Genomic DNA, 18,155 nt, shown 5'->3' with positions numbered 1-18,155 from the left:
TAATTTTATGAGTGAAAAAGTAACTCATTGGTTAACGGTAAAGTGGAACATATTTTTATAAGTGCTTTGTTTTTATCTTTGTATTTCTTCTGTGAATCACCTGTTCATATTATTCATCCATTTTCTATTGGTTTAATTATCTCTTATTGACTTGCACCATCTTTTTATGTTTTATGGATTTTTAACCCTTGTCTTTTATATATGTTGCAAATACTTTTGTAACCTAAGTACACATATTTTAATTTATTAATATCATAAAAATTTTAATGTTTTATTATTTTCGTTCTTTATGATTTCTATAAAATGTTAACGTTTTCCTATATGCTTTCTTAATACTTTTATTGTTTTGTTAAGGTTTTATTTTTAAGCCATCTAGAATTTATTTTTGGGCATCATAGGAATTAGGAGTATAACTTAATTTTCCCTCCATAATACATGGCCCATAAATAGCAAATTATTTCAACATGATTTTGTTTAACGACTTAGTTCTTTCCATTGTTGTGGATTAATATTGTATATATTAAATAACCATTGATATATTGGTTTGTCTCTAGAACTCTCTATTTCATTGATCTAATTGTGTAATCTTGCATTATAAGGCAGTTTTATTTATGTATCTTTTTTCTTGAGGTTTTGAAAAAATACTTTCTTCCTAAATTAAATAATTTGTATCTACTTTTTAGGTAATTTTAAAATTTTTACTTTGATCTATCAACTTTGTGGAATTATAGTAATAGATTTCCTGATGTTGAACTATCCTTGCATTTCTGAGAAAAACCTACTGTAATTGTCTTCATACAATGCTGGTTTAGATTTTTTACACTTTATTAACAATTTTTTCCTTTCTATACATAAATGAGGTTAATCTCTAGTTGGAGTATTTCCTTCCAAGTCTTTCTCACTACATTTTCATAAATATCCTTAAACATTTAGAAATAAAGATGCTAGATTTTTTGATTGATCTGGGAAGCTTCCATTTTTTCCTATATTCTGGAAACATTTATGCAATATAGAAATTATCTTTTTTTAGTTAGATAGGCCTTACCTATTTGTATAGGATAACTCTAATTTTAGACATAGATTTTTGTTTCTATAGGGATTATAATTACATTTTGTAGCTACTATTTAAACATATTTATATGGTTTTGAACTTTTTAATGTTTTGTGTATAAATGATGCTTAAGGTTTAGTAGTTTCATAACTTCACTAGCTAGTGTATCTCTGCAAATAGTACAATAAAATCTTAGCAGTTCTCTATAAATTATGTCACAAAGAGCAGAGTTAATGCAAAAAAACTATAATTAAAAACTCAAAATTTTGAATATATTTTATGTTTGGGAGGCACCATTTATTTTCCCCCTTATAAAAGCTAATATAAAGTTTCAAATATATATTTAGGGGACAGAATGAAATGCTACTGACTAAAATAGATTTCTTCAGATTATTCAATTTAGATGGCCTTATTTTAGAGCAGTGACCAAGAGTGAGAAGATGTAAACAAATATTTAATTACTTAAAAATAATTATGTGCCTCTTTCCTTCTTTTTTTAATAACCCAAGAAACTATTAATTGACAAAGTAGAAAACAATGAAGAAAAAAAAAGAAGTTAATTCATCCTATATCTACCACCCAGAGAAAAATCCATTGCATGTAATCTACCAGAAATGTTGTGCAAATTTACCAATAAATATATTGGAAAAAAGTGTTCATTTTATATGTATGAGTTTGTATTTGTAACTTGAATTTTTCATTTAGTCTTATGAACATTTTTCCATGTCAGTAAATATAGGCCTGCCTCATAATGGTCATACAGTGTTTCATTGTGTGGGTCCTTACAATTTTTATCATCGTACTCTTGTTATTGGAAGTTTACATTGTTCCTAATTTTTCAAACATTACGCATGCTGTGGAAAAAATAATTTGAAGCATTTTGTCTTAAATATGTGGTGCTAATTACATAATGGATCTGTGTGAAAGGAGATACTTTCAAGGTATGAAGAGCCGTGAGTCATAAGGTCATTTGATGTCATTTACTTTATGCTTTATACTTTCATTTTATGACATAAAACAAAAGCAAAAACAAAAGCAAAAACCTACCCAAGATGGTAACAATCCACTTCCTGTATCTAGAACCTTTTGAACTTGAAGTTGTGCCCCATACTGCTTCCTGCCCACAATTCTTCATCCTACAGTTCATTATTGCATTTAGTATCCTCTGGCCTTATTTTTAAAATCATTTTTCCTTATAAATTAAAAGATAAAAATTTTCAAAGCAGGAGTTTGATATACTCAGAGCATTGGCAAATAAATGATTGAGTGTTCACAGTGTGGGGTTACTAAGATGAATAATGGGACAGGGAGCTAATATTTATTGAGTGCTTTCTCTGTGCCAGGTTTTTTTAAATTTTAACATTTTTCAATTACAGTTGACATTCAATATTATATTAGTTTCAGGTGTACAGTATAGTGGTTAGACATTTATATAACTTATGAAGTGATCTTTGATAAGTCTAGTACCCACCTGGCACCATACATAGTTATTATAATAATGTCGACTATTTACCTATGCTGTACTTTACTTCCCTATGACTATTTTGTAACTGCCAATTTGTACTTCTTAATTCTTTCACTTTTTCATCCAAGTCCTCCAACCTCTCTTCCATCTGGCAGCAATCAGTTTGTTCTCTGTATCAATGAGTCTGTTTCTGTTTTTTTGTTTGTTTATTTTGTTTTTTTTTGGGGGGGGTGGGTTCCACATATATATGAAATCATATGGTATTTATCTTTCTCTGACTTATTTCACTTAGTGTAATACCCTCTAGGTCCACTCATACTGTCTCAAGTAGTTAAGCTTTCATTCTTTTTTTAATGGCTGAGTAATATTTCATTGTATATATGTACCACCTCTACTTTATCCAATTGTCTATTAATGGACATTTAGATTGCTTCCATATCTTGGCTATTGTAAATAATACTGCAGTGAACATAAGGGTGCATATATCTTTTTGAAATAGAATTTTGGATTATTTCAGATAAATACCAAGAAGTGGAATTGCAAGATCATAAGGTAGTCCATACTATTTTCCTTAGTGACTGCACCAATTTGCAATTCCACCAACTGTGTAGAAGGGTTCCTTTTTCTCCACATCCTTGTCAACACTTGTTTGTTGATATATTGATGATAGCCATTCTGACAGGTGTGATATGATATTTCATTGTGGTTTTAGTTTGCATTTCTCTGATGATTAGTGATGTTGAGCAGCATTTCATATGTCTATTGGCCATCTGTATGTCCTCTTTGGAGAACTGCTTATTCGGGTCCTTTGCCCATTTTTTAATTGGACTTTTTTTTTTAGCATTAAGTTGTATGAAGTCTTCATACATTTTTGGATATTAACCACTTATCAGATGTATTATTGGTGAATATCTTCTCTAATTTTGCGGGTTATCTTTTCATTTTGTTGATAGTTTCCTTTTGTTGTGCAAAAACTTTTTAGTTTGACATAGTCTCATTTGTTTATGTTTTCTTTTGTTTCCCTTGTCTAAGGACACATATAGAAAAAAATATTACTAGGAACAGTGTCAAAGAGTTTTCTGCCTATGTTTTCTTCCAGGATTTTTATGGTTTCAGATCTTATATTTAAGTCCTGAATCCAGTTTTAGTTTATTCTTATACATGGTGTAGGAGAGTGGTCTAGTTGCTTCTTTTTTTGCATGAATCTGTCCAGTTTTCCCAGCACCATTTATTAAAGACACTGTCTTTACCTCATTGTATATTCTTGACAGTTTGTCATAGATTAATTGACTGAATAGGTGTGGGTTTATCTCTGAGCTTTCTATGCTTTTTAATTGATCTATGTGTCTGTCCTTAGGCCAGTACCATGCTGTTTTGATTACTATTGCCTTGTAGTATAGTTTGATATTAGGTAGCACAATACCTCCAATTTTGTTCTTCTTTCTCAAGATTGCTGGCTTTCGGGGACTTTTGTGTCCATGTAAATTGTTGGATTCTAGTTCTATGGAAAATGCATTCATATTTTGATAGGGATTTTATTGAATCTATACATAGCTTTGGATAGTATGTACATTTTAACAATGTTAATCTTTCTATCCATGAGCATGGTATAAGCTTCCATTTATTTATATCTTCTTAAATTTCTTTCTTCAATGTCATAATTTTCTGAGTATAGGTCTTTTACTATCTTGGTTAAATTTATTACTAGGTATTTTATTTATTTTTATGCAGTTGGACATGGAATTATTTTCTTAATTTTTCTTTCTGATATTTGTTATTGGTATATAAAATGCAACTGTTTTCTGAATATTAATTTGGTATCCTGTTACTTTAGTGAAATTATTTATCAATTCTAATATTTTTTGATGAAATCTGTAAGGTTTTCTCCATATATAGTATTATATCACCTGCAAATAATGATGGTTCACTTCTTCCTTTCCAATCTGGATGTCTTTTATATCTTTTTCTTGTCTGATAGCTGTGGCTAGGACTTCCAATACTATGTTGAATAAAAGTAATGAAAGTGGACATTCTTGTCTTGTTCCTGATCTTAAGGAAAACACTTTTAACTTTTCCTCATTGAGTATGATGTTTGCTGTGGGTTCGTCATATATGGCCTTTAGTATGTTGAGGGATGTTCCCTCTGTTTTCACCTTGCTGAGAGTTTTGATTATAAATGGTTGTTGGATTTTTTGAATTATTTTTGTACATGTATTGATATAATCATATGATATTTAACCATTTTGTTTAAATGGTGTATCCCATTAATCAATTTGAAGATATTGAACCAAACTTGTATCCCAGGAATAAATCCTATCTGATTGTGATGTATAGTCTTTTTAATGTATTGCTGAATTCAGTTAGCTAATATTTTGTCAAGAATTTTTGTATCTATATTTATCAGGGATATTGGCCTATAATTTTCATTTTTTGTAATGTCTTTATCTGGGTTTCGAATTAGGGTAATGCTAGCCACATAAAATGAGCTTGGAAATCTTCCCTCATGAATTTTTTGGACTAATTTGAGAAGGATAAGCATTAATGCTTCTTTAAATGTTTGGTACAATTCACTTGTGAAGCCATTTATTCCAGGACTTTGTTGGGAGTTTTTTATTACTGATTCAATTTTGTTAGTAATCAGTTTGTACATATTTTCTTTTTCTTCTTGATTCAGTCTTGGAAGATTGTATGTTTTTAGGAACTTAACCATTTCTTCCAGATTGTCCAATTTGTTGGCATATAAGTGTTTGTAGTATTTTCTTATAATTCTTTGTATTTCTATGGTGTAGTTGTAAACTATCCTCTTTCATTTCTGATTTTATTTATTTGGGTACTCCCTTTTTTTCTTGATAAGTTAAAGGTTATCCATTTTGTCTTTTCAAAGAACCAGCTCTTGGTTTCACTGATATTTCGTATAGTTGTTTTAGACTCTATTTCATTTAGTTCCCCTCTCATCTTTATTATGTCTTTCCTTCTCCTCATGTGGTACTTTGCTCTTGTTTCTCTAGTTCTTTTAGTTGTAAGGTTAGATAGTTTATTTGAAATTTTTCTTTTTTCTTTTCTTTTCTTTTTTTTTTTAAGGTAAACCTGTATTGCTATGAATTTCCCTCATAGAACTGCTTCTCTGTGTCCCAGAGATTTTGAGTATTTGTGTTTTTATTTTCTTTTGTCTCAAGGTATCTTTTGATTTTTTTCATTGATCTAATTGTTAACCCATTCATTGTTTTGTAGCATGTTATTTAGCCCACCACTGAAAGAGCCTCCTGTGGTGTGTGAGTTGTGTGAAGCAAGGTCTCAACATGTCACCAGGGTGGGGGGAGTGATGTTCACCAGGCCAATGCAGGATCAGATTTGGCTGTGTGGGAACAAGCTCAACACAGGACGGATGGTGCCTGCCTGCCTGCCAGCTAGATGGAAGGAGGGCTCAAGACAGGGACAATGGTGGCTGACCCTCTAGCCCCCTCCCTGAAACCATTGCAACTCTGTTTCTCCCTGTATGTCTATGGTGCCTTTTGAGCTGCTTTTTCCTTGCCAGAGCTTAGGGTGAGTGCTTGTGAGAGAGTAAGTTCATGTGTGGGACTTTTGAGAGGTTGCCTGGGTTTCCAGCATCCCTCTGTCTCACCCATTCAGGTGGAATCCCTGCTGATTTTCACAGCTAGATGTTGTGAGGGCTCCTCTTCCTGGCACTGGTGCTCTGAGCTAAAGAGCCCCATATAGATCTGGGACTCCTCGCTCCTCAGAGGGGACTTCTGCTGAGATATTTCTCCTGATTCTCAACCACTAATTTTGCATCTCCACCTCTTTTCCCAGTTTCGATGTGGCATTTTCTTTATAATTTTAGTTATATCCTTCTGTTAACCTAGTCTTCAGATTGTTCTCCAAGTTGATTGCTCTATAATTTAGTTGTGATTTTGATGTTGTCATGAGAGGAGGCATGCACAGTGTTTACCTACTCTGCCATTTTGATTGGAAGCTGTTCCAGATTATTATATTCATTATTTTACTCAGTCTTCACACTACTTGGGCAAAATTGATGTTCCAGCTGAGGAAAATGTGTTCCAAAGAAGTTCTACAACTTAACTGAGCTCAAACCCAGTGACAGAGTCAAGCTGGAACTCAGATTGTTTAGCTTCATTTTGCCTCCGTGAAGTGGATAAAGCACTGTCCTTGTCCTGAAGGAATTCACTAAATGGTGGCGTATGGAAGAAGTTGTACACTAACCGTAATTCATTGGCATGCACACTTCAGGTCCTTGCCTAATTACTCCATCCTAGTTTTATGGAGGAAACCCAGGTAGTTTTTTTTTTTTTATAACAGTGAAATGCTGTTCTTAAACAGGACTTAAACTGAAATGATTAAAATATGTTATGCATGAACAAAATGTGCATGAACAAAAACTACATGTTTTAACAGCTGATGCATTCCTGGGAGATATACTTTTTCAAGAATTATAAACCCAATTTAAAAAATAAGCCAAACACATGTGGTCACCAAATATCAATGATGAAAATAAAAAGAAAAACAGTTAAAAAAGAAAGAAAGAAAGAAAAAGAACTATTTACTTCTTTCCAAGGTTGGAAAGGAGTAACCTTAGGATTATCTGACAGGGTCAGCTCATAATAAGTTTAGAAATACTTTTCCTACATGACAATAACAACCATGTCTCAGGAAATGTACTTAAATACCTTTTTTTTTTAAAAAAAAATAAATAAATAAAAGTGAAAGACCTGCAGGTTAGATGCCCTTGATTGAATTTTCTGCCTGGAAACTGGGGACAGTCCCTGCTGAGCCCTCTTGGGAAGCAAATGTCTTAGGGTCTTTTCTCCACATCTCTGTCTTTTTATGTTGGTCTTCAGACCATTCTGCCTGAAGAAAATGGCAATGTTTAGCTTGAACAAAGATGTTTTCCAATTATCTGTTCAAGTGTGATTTGAAAAACAAATAAAGAATTATAGAGAAGCATTTTTCTCAAAAGTGAGATAAATGCACTAAAATCTGTAATATAGTGGAAAGAACACCAGACTTAGGAATAGAATTTTCATTTTCATGTTTTCCTCTTAATAATCATATGAACTTGGACAAACATCCTAACCTATCTGGACCTCAGGTTGTTTATCTAGGCACGGTGAAAAATATTTGTCCCACCTACCACTTAGGGTTGCTAATGACAATGAAATTAAATACCATATGTAAAAGCCATCTGTGAAATGTTGAATGCTATATAAAATTTGTTATTAGTGTTAGAGCAGATATTATTAGTAGCCTCACAATGCCTGATATAACTCAGTACTTGGTTACAACTTGTTTTTGTTGTTTTAGTAACATTCCCATAGCAAAGAGCTGTAGTTTCGGAGCTCTGTGGGTTCAGGCTGGCACATTATGTGAATCTGTTGAAAAATGATGGCTGATAAGTGAAAAGAGGAATGTGAGAAATTTGTGGGTTGCTCACCTCCAGCTCGAATTTATTGTTCTTCTCCAGCTGGTCAGATTCTCTCTGAAGCTGTGATCCTTGCATGTCAACATGTCAGAACAGAAGAGAAGAAATAGTATTCCTCAAATTCAACATTAGCATTCAGAATTGACAAACATACATCAAAAAATCCAAAGCAACAATGATGACTAAGCACATTTTAGTTGGTTTGCAATTTCTAGAGAACTAACTTCTCAGTGTGTGCTTGGGGTATGGAAATGGGGGTTACAAAGACATCTTGTCACAGTTAGACGAGCCTCGAGACATTGCCTGGCCATTCTTTCTCTAAGTTGAGGTCCAGGGCACAAGAGAAGTACAGGTTCTTTGGCCTTGTGTATCTTCTGCCTTTTCACATTCTCCATGGTCTACTGAGGGGTTAGCCAGGAACACAGAATTTGTTCCCTGAAACTGTTTCTGAAATTCCACAGAGTAAGAATACAACCTGTCCAGGTGGCAGATGAGCTCCTGGGCTCTGGCCCAAGAAAGGTCCATATATTCAGAGAAAGGCCAGACTGGTGTGGTCCCAGGACAGCATGGGGTTCATGCTAAATGTCTGGGAAACATCAGTGCTACAGTCTATGTTTTTAAATTAAATTCTTGGCCTTTTCTGCCTGCTTTTCTTTCACTTCCCTTCTCTTATGCATCCCTTTTTACCCTCATCCTTACACATTTTCACTCTTCAGAATTTCCACCTTGTTCTTTCCTCTTTTTCTTTTTATTACTTTGTAGATACACAGCTTTGTGGAAGCGTGTTAACTGCTTTGTGTTGCATTTTTCTTATCTGTAAAATGAGAATAAAATACTCACTAGGGAAAGGAGGGAGATTATTTACTTTTTGGTTTCCTTTCCTCTTTTTTTTCTGTCTTCTCCACATCTTACCTTTAAAACCTCTTTCATTTCTACCCCCTTAATTTTCCTTTCACTGTTTTCCTTCTTTCTCTTCTTTTCTTCCTTTCTCTCTCTTCTGATGAGCAGTGGTGTCTCCTACCAGCTTAGCTTTGTGCTTTCAGTAAGTTACCTTGGGAAATTCCATTTTTTCAACTAACCACCGCTCACCTTCTCCTTGGGAAGGAAGTGTATGGTTATGACCAGCAGGACTTTCAAAATTAATAATAGGATTTAATTTATCTTTACATCAACTTTGCTGAACCCCAGGCTATCACAAATGAAGACTATGACTTGTTAGTTATTTTCTATCTTTTTCAATGAGTGTCAGTGAAATAGGTTAGTTAGAAGTCTTGAAAACCAGAAACATTATTCGACTACATGTATTCAGCAGAGATCTTTTTCTTCTGAAAATGTAACCTGCAAGACCCTTTGACTTCTGACATCAAATCTGATGCCCTTTCATAGCTACCTGTCAGTGTCAATTTATTGGAGCTATAGAATGCTGACCATTTGTATGTACCATAGGAAAACTAGGGTGGATTTTATTAAAACAATTTCAATATTTAGGGTATTGTTATACTATCCAGGAATAGTATAACTGTGAATTGGACAGTGAGGCTATTTGAGTAGAGCTGGCTTGGACCAACTAGCCCTTGTTCATTCTGTCCTCCTACCATGGGCCAGGTGCCGAATAATGCACCAAAGGCACAATGGTGGACAAGGCATCTACTTTGCTCCCAACAGTTCACAATCTGGTGGGAGAAAAAACAAATGATTTGGAGAGAATACTCATGACGGGCAACTTGTCTACCTGTACTCAAGATAAATCAAGGATTTGGGAGGCTTACGAGTGGTAGAGAGCAACCTGGGATTGTTGGGAGACAGGACTTGCCAAAGAGAAACACCTGACTTAAATATAAAATCAAATGAGAAGGATCTGAAAAGGTCCTGGGCAGGGAGAAAGAAGATTTTCCAGCCCAAAGGAAAAGGCTAGGATGTGTGAGAGAATGGTGCACACAGGGATTCGGGTAGTTCTGTGTGACTGGATTGGTGAGTGTGGCAGCAGGAACTGGCAGGAAGTGTAACTAGAGAGGGAAAGGAGGCCAGCTAGCCTTGATTGTCATGCTAAGGTATTTGGATAGTTTCCCGTAGGCATTAAGGAACTCTTAAGGACTACTAAACAGGGAAAAAACATGGCCATATGTGTTACTTAGAAACCTTGCTCAACTTCAGCGAAATCACTGATTAGAGGAGAGAAAGACTGGACGTAGAAACGACAGTCAGAGCAGTGGTTTTTACTTTGTCTGCACATGCAGTTGCATGGGAAGCTTAAAAAAATATTCCTATTGATGCCTCCATTCCACCCACAGAAACTCTCTGATGTAATTGGTCTTCGATGTAGCCTGGGCTTTGGAATTTTTAAAAGCTTCTCAGGCCAGGTTGTAGAGCACTGAATTAAGAGGTGGAGAAGCCAAGATGACTGAAGGACTGTAAGCTGTGGCAGGCTTGAGCTAGATCATGCCCTAGAGCTTTCTGAAAAAAGTTTTTCTTTGTTTCTCCTAGAATGTTTAGGAGGTCAAGTGTTGAACTTGATGGCCAACTACAGGTGAGTTCTCAATTGACTGTGAAGGAAGTAGTAAGCTTATGAATTCATCAGTACCAAGTCTGAGCCAGTCATTAATGGAAAGTAATAGAATCTTAAGAATTGATTGGTGACAAGGTGGGGGGTGAAAATGGTAGAATTCATTTAGCGTGTAAATTATTTCTGAATCGGCATACATATATTTATAACCTCTTAACGTCACCCCCCCCACCATTTTGTCTAAATTTTAGTTTTCTTCCTTAAATTGAGATTGGACAGAAAAAGTTTAGATAAACTACATTGAAAGTTTTATATTTAGCCTGACCCAACTATGGCTAATTTGTGAACAACAACAACAACAACACAAAAAAGAAGTATTTATTTTAAACTTGGAAAAGGGTTCATTCAGTTTCTTTCTTTTGCTTTTCCACGCATTGTTTTTCACAGAGAGCTCAATGCCACTCCTCACAGTCTGCATATCCCCATTTCTATTTAGCCCTTCTAAGAATTACTCAGCCTGAGAACACTGAGAACATTCAGGCACGTCCCAGTACCGTGGAGTTAACCCCTCCGTGCACAGAAAGGCTCTTCTGGCTTTGTGGCGGTGGCTTTGTTGGGAGCTGCCATGTTCAGTGGGCCCCTAGTGTCTGCTGAGATGATGTGACTTAGGGGTTAAAAGCAGTCTGCAATTTCAAAAAATGCCTGATCTGTTGAAAGAGGCTCCTGAAGAAGAACTTGTGAGTTTGAAGTGGTTTGCAACATTTGAGAAGGTGGGAGTGCATGCTCAGAGGCCCTCAAAAACTCGGATTTGGGCCCGGAATCGGGAGAAAGACTCTATTGCGGTTTCTATGACTCTCATCAACTTATAAGCCTTCCTGTTGAAATCCCTGACAGTCCCTCTGACAGCATGTTATTATCTTACAATAAAATCTGTCCCCAATCTCCTAGTCCTGCTGCTCCCCCAGTTTCTAAGAAGGTGTTGAATAGTTAGCTGTGGGGGGATGGAGAGTTAAAAAGCAGATTCTGGAAGTTCCTGGTGATTTGACTCTTTCAGGGGCTGGGTAGGGACCAAACTCTCTAATTTTATTTTTTCATTTTCACTGGAGTTGAATTAACAACAGCAAGAGAATGCCTCCAGGTTTACAGTTGTATGGCTTATTGCGTATATATCCTATAAAACCGAAAACCATATGGAGAATTCCGCTTTCTTGGCTTTTTGTGTGTGTACCAGGAAGTAGTAAAATGTTTTGAGGTACTATTAAGTCTTTAAGTTACAAAATCAAGATTCCACCTTAAAATTTTTCCATACTGTACGTTGTTGCATAGCCTGGGGTGCTGACTGCCTGCCAAATATCTATCAGAGAGTGATTTATGATATATGATATGCTCCCCAGCCCGAGTGGAGACTGCATCGTTGAAACATGAGAAAGGGGAGGCCTCGCTCTCCCGAAACCATGATGACTGGTTTCTGTTTGGCTTTTCCAAGAGAACATACAGTACAAAACGTGCCACATATCACAGCACCAAAACTTATGTAAGAAACAAAACCCAATTATGCAAAAACAAAACTTAATTTCTTCTCGCTGTTTGTTAGGAACTATTTTCACTTCCAGTGACTGTTGTTCTTTTTTTCCCTCTATTCTTTCCCTCCTGTCCAACTTCCCCTGCTTTCCCGCCCATTGTTGCTAATCTACTAAGCTCTGAAATAAAAGCGAATGGCTCTGTACCGGCAATTAAAGTATTTTAAAATGAAATCTCAACTCCATGTTTTAAATATTTCATGTGCTTTCCATTCTACTATGACTAAGAATATATCCTAATTTTTGGGGTTTTCTGTTCTACAAATGTTTCCTTTGCAGCTATGAAGAAGTATATCTCTCATATGGCTTTAAGGGCACTACAGTTTGCTTAGATAAAGCAACATGGGACCTCCTCCTCACCCTAAACAAACAAACAAAAAGAAATAGTTTTTTTTTCATATTAAAATCTTTTGGGCCTCTAACTGGATGTTCTAATTAATTGTAAATTATAAAGGAAAGTGTAATTGGCTTTCAAAAATACTGTTGCTAATGATATTGCTATAGGTCATTTTAATAGTCTAGGTTTTATGCTGGTATTACTGTGTATGGCTTGTTGTCTAAATATAAAAGAAAGCTATGCTCACTGAAGAAAATTCGGAAAATACAGGGTGCGTTTGAGACAATGTACAATAACCCACTTGATTTCCCAGGTTACTTTAAATCATTATTATTTTTCGACGTCATTTTAAATGTTCTTTGAAAACATGATTTCTAATGGCTCTATAATATATGATAATATTACAGTATACTTAACTATTTCCTTATTATAGGACATTTACAGTATTTCCATTTTTAATAGAAATGTTCTTATAAATAATGATATGGTAAGCAACGCTGACTATGAGGCTTCAGCCATACTTCTCTTTCCTTTGTTAGGTTAGGACAGATATCCTGTAACTGGCAATACTATGTCAAAAATCAAGAACCTATTTTAATAATCTTGCTATATATTTTCATATTGGTTTAGAAAGTCTATACTGTATATAAGTATAGACTTTTACAATATACAGTATTGAGTTTGTTTCAATCTCATCCTTATATTCTTCAGTACTCTGGTGGTTGATGCTGTTTTTAAAAATATTTGCCATTTTAATACATATAAAATGGTAAAATTAATTGTAATCAGCATTATTTTAATGAGTAAAACAACATATATTTTTCTTTGTATATAGTCCACTGATTCTGAATGTTTAGTGGCTTGGTTTAGTAAGCCTTCCACAAACTCCCATTCTATTTTTTAAAGATTTCTTTTTAAAACTCCTAAAAGTGTGTATGTGTGTGTGTATTCCCTGGTAATAACCTGGGAATTAACTCTCCGTTGGAGCAGCTGAGCTGAGCACTGTATGGAAATCTGGCTAGAACTTGAACAAATGGTTTCAAAACATGGGGTATCTTAAGCCTTCCAAGTCATCATAACTTGGGGCCTCCCCCAGGTATGACCAGTGCAAACTCCTCCTCTGTGGGACTGTGAGTCCTGTTTTCTAGTAACACTCCTCTGCAGGTGCACGTTAATGTTGCAGGGATCAACTGGCACACATTGCTTTTTGTTCTTGATTCTGCTCATGAACTTATAACCCATTTGACAAATGATTCCTGAACTTAGAATGCTTTAGATAATGCATTTTTGAATCATCTTAATCTGTCTTATCTCAAAACTGTCCCAATCTAAGTCCTCTGTGACTTTCTTTAATGTACCAGCACTACTGCTGGGTCCTTCTTAATACTTCCCTGAGATGGTGAAAGTGGCAGTTGGAACCATTTTAAAGCCAGTCCTGGGACTGCCTCTCAAATTCCTCCTACTTTTCTATTTTCTAATTTATTGAGCACCAATTACATGCCAGGCACCTTTCACACTTGATCTCATTTTACCTTCACTACCATCTAATAAATGTTTTATAATGATGCATTTTCATAGGCAAAAATAACTAGCCTCAGAGAGACGATGTTAATTCCCAAGTGATACAAAGATTTTAAGTGGTAGTTTGGTAAATACACTGAGGTTCAGAATTTCTGTTTGGTAATTATATAGAAACTGTAGGAATAAACATGCCAAGGATTCTCAAGTAAACTACTGAATGACTCAGAAAGACAATTGGGGGATCTTTATATTAATAACATGCAGGAGAACTCTTATCTGCTTCCTGAGCACACATATCATAGTATTTTAAAGTCATTTTTTCAAATATAATTGTTTCATATAGAATCATTAGAGTCTCAAACACTTCTTAGAATGTACAAACTCTGAAAGGTTTGCAGAAATTTACCCAGTGACCTCAGGTTGTTGGACTTATCCCACAACTTTGGTTGATCACCTTGAATTTCTATGTACATGTGTTTTACATATATTTTTGCTTCGTGGCTTAGTAGCCAGGCATTTACCCTCTGAGTGGTCCAGCGTGCCCATAAAAACAGGAGTTGATATTTATGGAAGCTGACCATGAAATATGCTAAAGGTGCTGTAAGGACATGCTTTTGGTGTCCGTTCTCGGAAACCTGTACTTCAACTTCCCAGAGGCTCAGGATTTTAAAGTTCAGGCTTCCTAGCCTCTTCAGCTTCTGCAAGCTGAGATAACCTGTTGCTATTTTTGAATATAAATAGACCTTATTAGGTATTAAAAGAACTGCCCAAGGGTTTTCCCCCCTTTCTCATTTTGGTGTTTGGATTGTCAGCGGAAGTCTTGAGCTTTGAGACTTGGAAGGCAGTGCCTGCAAACAAACATCCTGTGGACAAAATTGTTGGCCCAGCACTCAGTGTTCCAGGATGATTGACAGGAAGCAGGGTGCGGGTTGAGGAGGGAGTGTGGAAGCTCTGAGCACCATGGCTTCCAGTTCCCTCAAACAATAGCCAGGCTCCCAGGGAGCCTCACACCTTCTTGTTTTCCATCTACTGACGTGGAAGTTTGAATGGTTAGTTGAGGTAAGAATTAGGGAGACTATGGGTTGGGCAGGAGGTGAAAAGGAAAAGAACGCAGGTGCTGAACTTGGCAATTACTAACAGAACATCCAAGCCTTCTGATAATGCTTTTATCTGAGGGATAGGGACATGCAGATATGTAGAGATCTGGGAAGATGGCTTGAATCAGACATCATGCAAAAATCAGGCAAAAAAGGAGCCATCCAAAGAAATTATGACCAGCCAAAGCTAACACTCGTCATTTGGGGGAACTGGGTTTGAGTCAGGTAGTGTGAGGAGAGATCAGAAATGGTTAAAGGAAGTGACATGAAAGTCACAAGGAAAAGAAAATGAACATTTTTCAAAGCCCAGCTATATGCTGGATTTTGCATATGTGTTTGCATTTGGTCCTATTGCAGATTTTTGAGACAGATATTATATTGTTTTTTTTCAGATGATGAAGCAGGCTTAGATTAAATAAAGTTACTCAGTGTGGCAACATTAGGTAGTAGAAAAACAGACATTTAAGCTTCTGTGTTTGAGACCCTTAAACCTGTGCATTGTCCTCTATCACATTTCTTCCCTGAATTTATCCAGGTCCTGCCCTCTTCATTCTTTATTTCAGTCCCCATAGGGAATATTTAGAAGAGAATTTATCTCTCTGGTTCAGTCTCCGACAATGTCCAATTTATATTTTCCTTTCCAGTCTTTCCAGACCTTTCCCCATTTTCTCATTCATCAGGCCCTTCCATATCCCTGGGCCTTACTGTATTGTTTCCTCTGCTACATGATTTTCTTCTCCTTCTCTCCACTCAGTCCACCGCTCACTCTTCAAAGTCCAGTTTAAATGCCAGCTTCTTCAAAGGACTCACACACATATTACACCTTCCCTCACTCACCCAGTACCTTCCCAATACCTTACTTAGTCTCACAGCAATTTGTTTTTATTATCCTATTTTTATTATTAGGTTATTTTGAAATTGAATAGTCCTTGTTCTAACTAATCCATGAGAAACACATATATGTGAGCTCATGCACACACATACACACACACACACACTCCTTAAAATTTAGTCGAGTCTTTTGATAGGACTAAAATTAAAATTTAGTCCTGTCATTTAATAGTTTGATGATGCCCCATTTAGGCGTATATTAGGCTTTAATCCTCTTTTCAAGATCTGCCTCTCCCTCGATCTCTGAAAATTACCAATAGTGATGGATTTATAATCAGTAGTTGCCCTTAAAGGATTTTGTGAATTACTCTAAGAAGAAAGAGTGGGGAGAGATATTAAAGGAGCCAGTTGAAAAGGGAGTTCCTGGCTAATCTGTCCCTCTTACCTTTCTTCCGTCTGTCTGTCCGTCCATCCATCCGTCCATTCATCCATAAATATCTATTGAGTATCACTTATATGTTTGGTGCTGGGATCAATACTGAGGATGCAGTGGTGAGCAGAACCCAATACTTCTGCTTCTATGGAAGATAAACATTACAAATACAATGCATAAAATATACAATTGTGAACTCTAATAAACACTATGAAAAAAAAGTTTAGGGGGCTATGTAAACATAATTCAGGTGGGCCTGACCTAGTCTAGGGAGGTGGTGGATGGTGTTGGCAGTCTAAACTGCACTTTCAGGTAAAGGAGTTGGATCCATCTGAAAGGATTCCTGTGGTCAGGTGGCCACTAGGCCAATAGCAAGAGCTATTGCTGTTGTTCACAAAAGGCAATGGGTGAAGGGAACTCTTCTCCCACCAGGGAGAAGAGGGATGGCAGGCTTATGAGATTGTGCTCGATTTTGCTCATGTGGTGGAATCTCAGAAAAGCCAAGTGATTGAACATAGAAAGGTGCACAGATCATATTATTATATGCTCAGTCAGTAAAACAGTAGCTCATTGAAGGCCGATGATGAAATTGATAGTTTTTTTTTCCAGGTTGCATTCACTTGGAAATTCCCCATGTCTACAGGAAGAAGTCTACTCTTGTGAACACATAACACTATATATATATATATATATATATATATATATATATATATATATATATATATATATATATTAAACTTCTCTTCTTAACTTTGCAGGAAGACTAATTATCTCTTGTTTCATGTATTCCGAGGATTGCTGAGCAACATGCGGAAATGCGGAGGTGGGACGGGGGGAGCTAGTGAAGGTGGTGGAATAGGCTGCCCAGACTCATCTCATGAATCAAAATACTTAGAGGTAATTCACAAAAGGTTTCCTGGTCTGTAGTTCTTCATGTGAACATCCCATCGGGGGGCCCATGCCCCTTCTCTTTCTGTGTGGGTCTTGCGAGTAACCTGTGATTTGGAGAGGCTCAGTGGATAGAGTGCCAGAGACACTGTTCAAAGTCAAAATTTTATACCTTGGTATTCAAAACTTCATATACCTGGTTCTTAACTACCCTTAGCCTTATTTACTCTGACTCCCCTGCCCCAGGCAATATGGCTCCTCATTGTTTTTGGAATAATCTTCTCTTTGTTCTTACATCTAACCAGAGCTAGCTAACCCCCTCCCCCCACTCACTTAATTCTTTACGCAGCACTATTTTATCCATTCTAAAAGGCTCTGCCCGAGTCCCACCACCTCCAACTTGAATGATTTTTCTCTTCCCCGATCTCACGGTACTTTTAGCTTATTTGGCAATTAATCCTCCATGGATTTGTGAAAAAGTTTATTTTGTTTGATTTCACTGTTGTGGAACTCATATTATTTCATATTTCTACTTTGTATTTTTCAGTCCTTGTCACCTCCACAAAAGCTTGGGAATCTTGTTTTTTATATTTTTTGTCACTCCAGCTACTTGAAACACTAAATTATCTTAGCAGATCTTGTGTCTTTGATAAATCACTTATTTATTTATTGAAGAGATAATTTTTTATTACTTAATCTACCAGATGAGAGATCAAGGAGGAGAGAACTGAAATCTGTTGCTAAGAATATTTTTCAGGCACAGGGCTAAACATTTTATGATACAAACTTATTCAGTCTTTCTCCAAACCAGGTAAATCAGTTATTTTTAATATCTAGTTAATAGATGAATACATTTCACTTGAAAGTTTTGAGCTGTTTGCTAGGGATCATGCAAAGTGTGTATAAATGCTTGGTTATCAATTTTCCTATAAAAATGTATTCATTGAAACACTCATAAACAAATGTTCCTCAAGTATCTTTGTGACTCAAGCAGTAGAGACACAGTGATGAT

At 36.0% G+C, this 18,155-nt stretch overlaps 1 long non-coding RNA gene across 1 annotated transcript in view; it reads left to right on the top strand.

The window, feature by feature from the left end:
* The first annotated feature begins 5,389 nt into the window (after window positions 1-5,389).
* LOC107517029 overlaps window positions 5,390-18,155 on the top strand; it is an 89,842-nt gene continuing 77,076 nt past the window's right edge. The window contains exon 1 of the long non-coding RNA XR_004956244.1: window positions 5,390-14,953. This is a non-coding gene — a long non-coding RNA (uncharacterized LOC107517029). The remainder of the gene's footprint in view (window positions 14,954-18,155) is intronic.

Source organism: Rousettus aegyptiacus, unplaced genomic scaffold, assembly GCF_014176215.1.
Source record: "Rousettus aegyptiacus isolate mRouAeg1 unplaced genomic scaffold, mRouAeg1.p scaffold_m13_p_3, whole genome shotgun sequence".
In the NCBI taxonomy this organism is placed as follows: Eukaryota; Metazoa; Chordata; class Mammalia; order Chiroptera; family Pteropodidae; genus Rousettus; species Rousettus aegyptiacus.
This window is presented reverse-complemented; position numbering and strand designations above follow the sequence as displayed.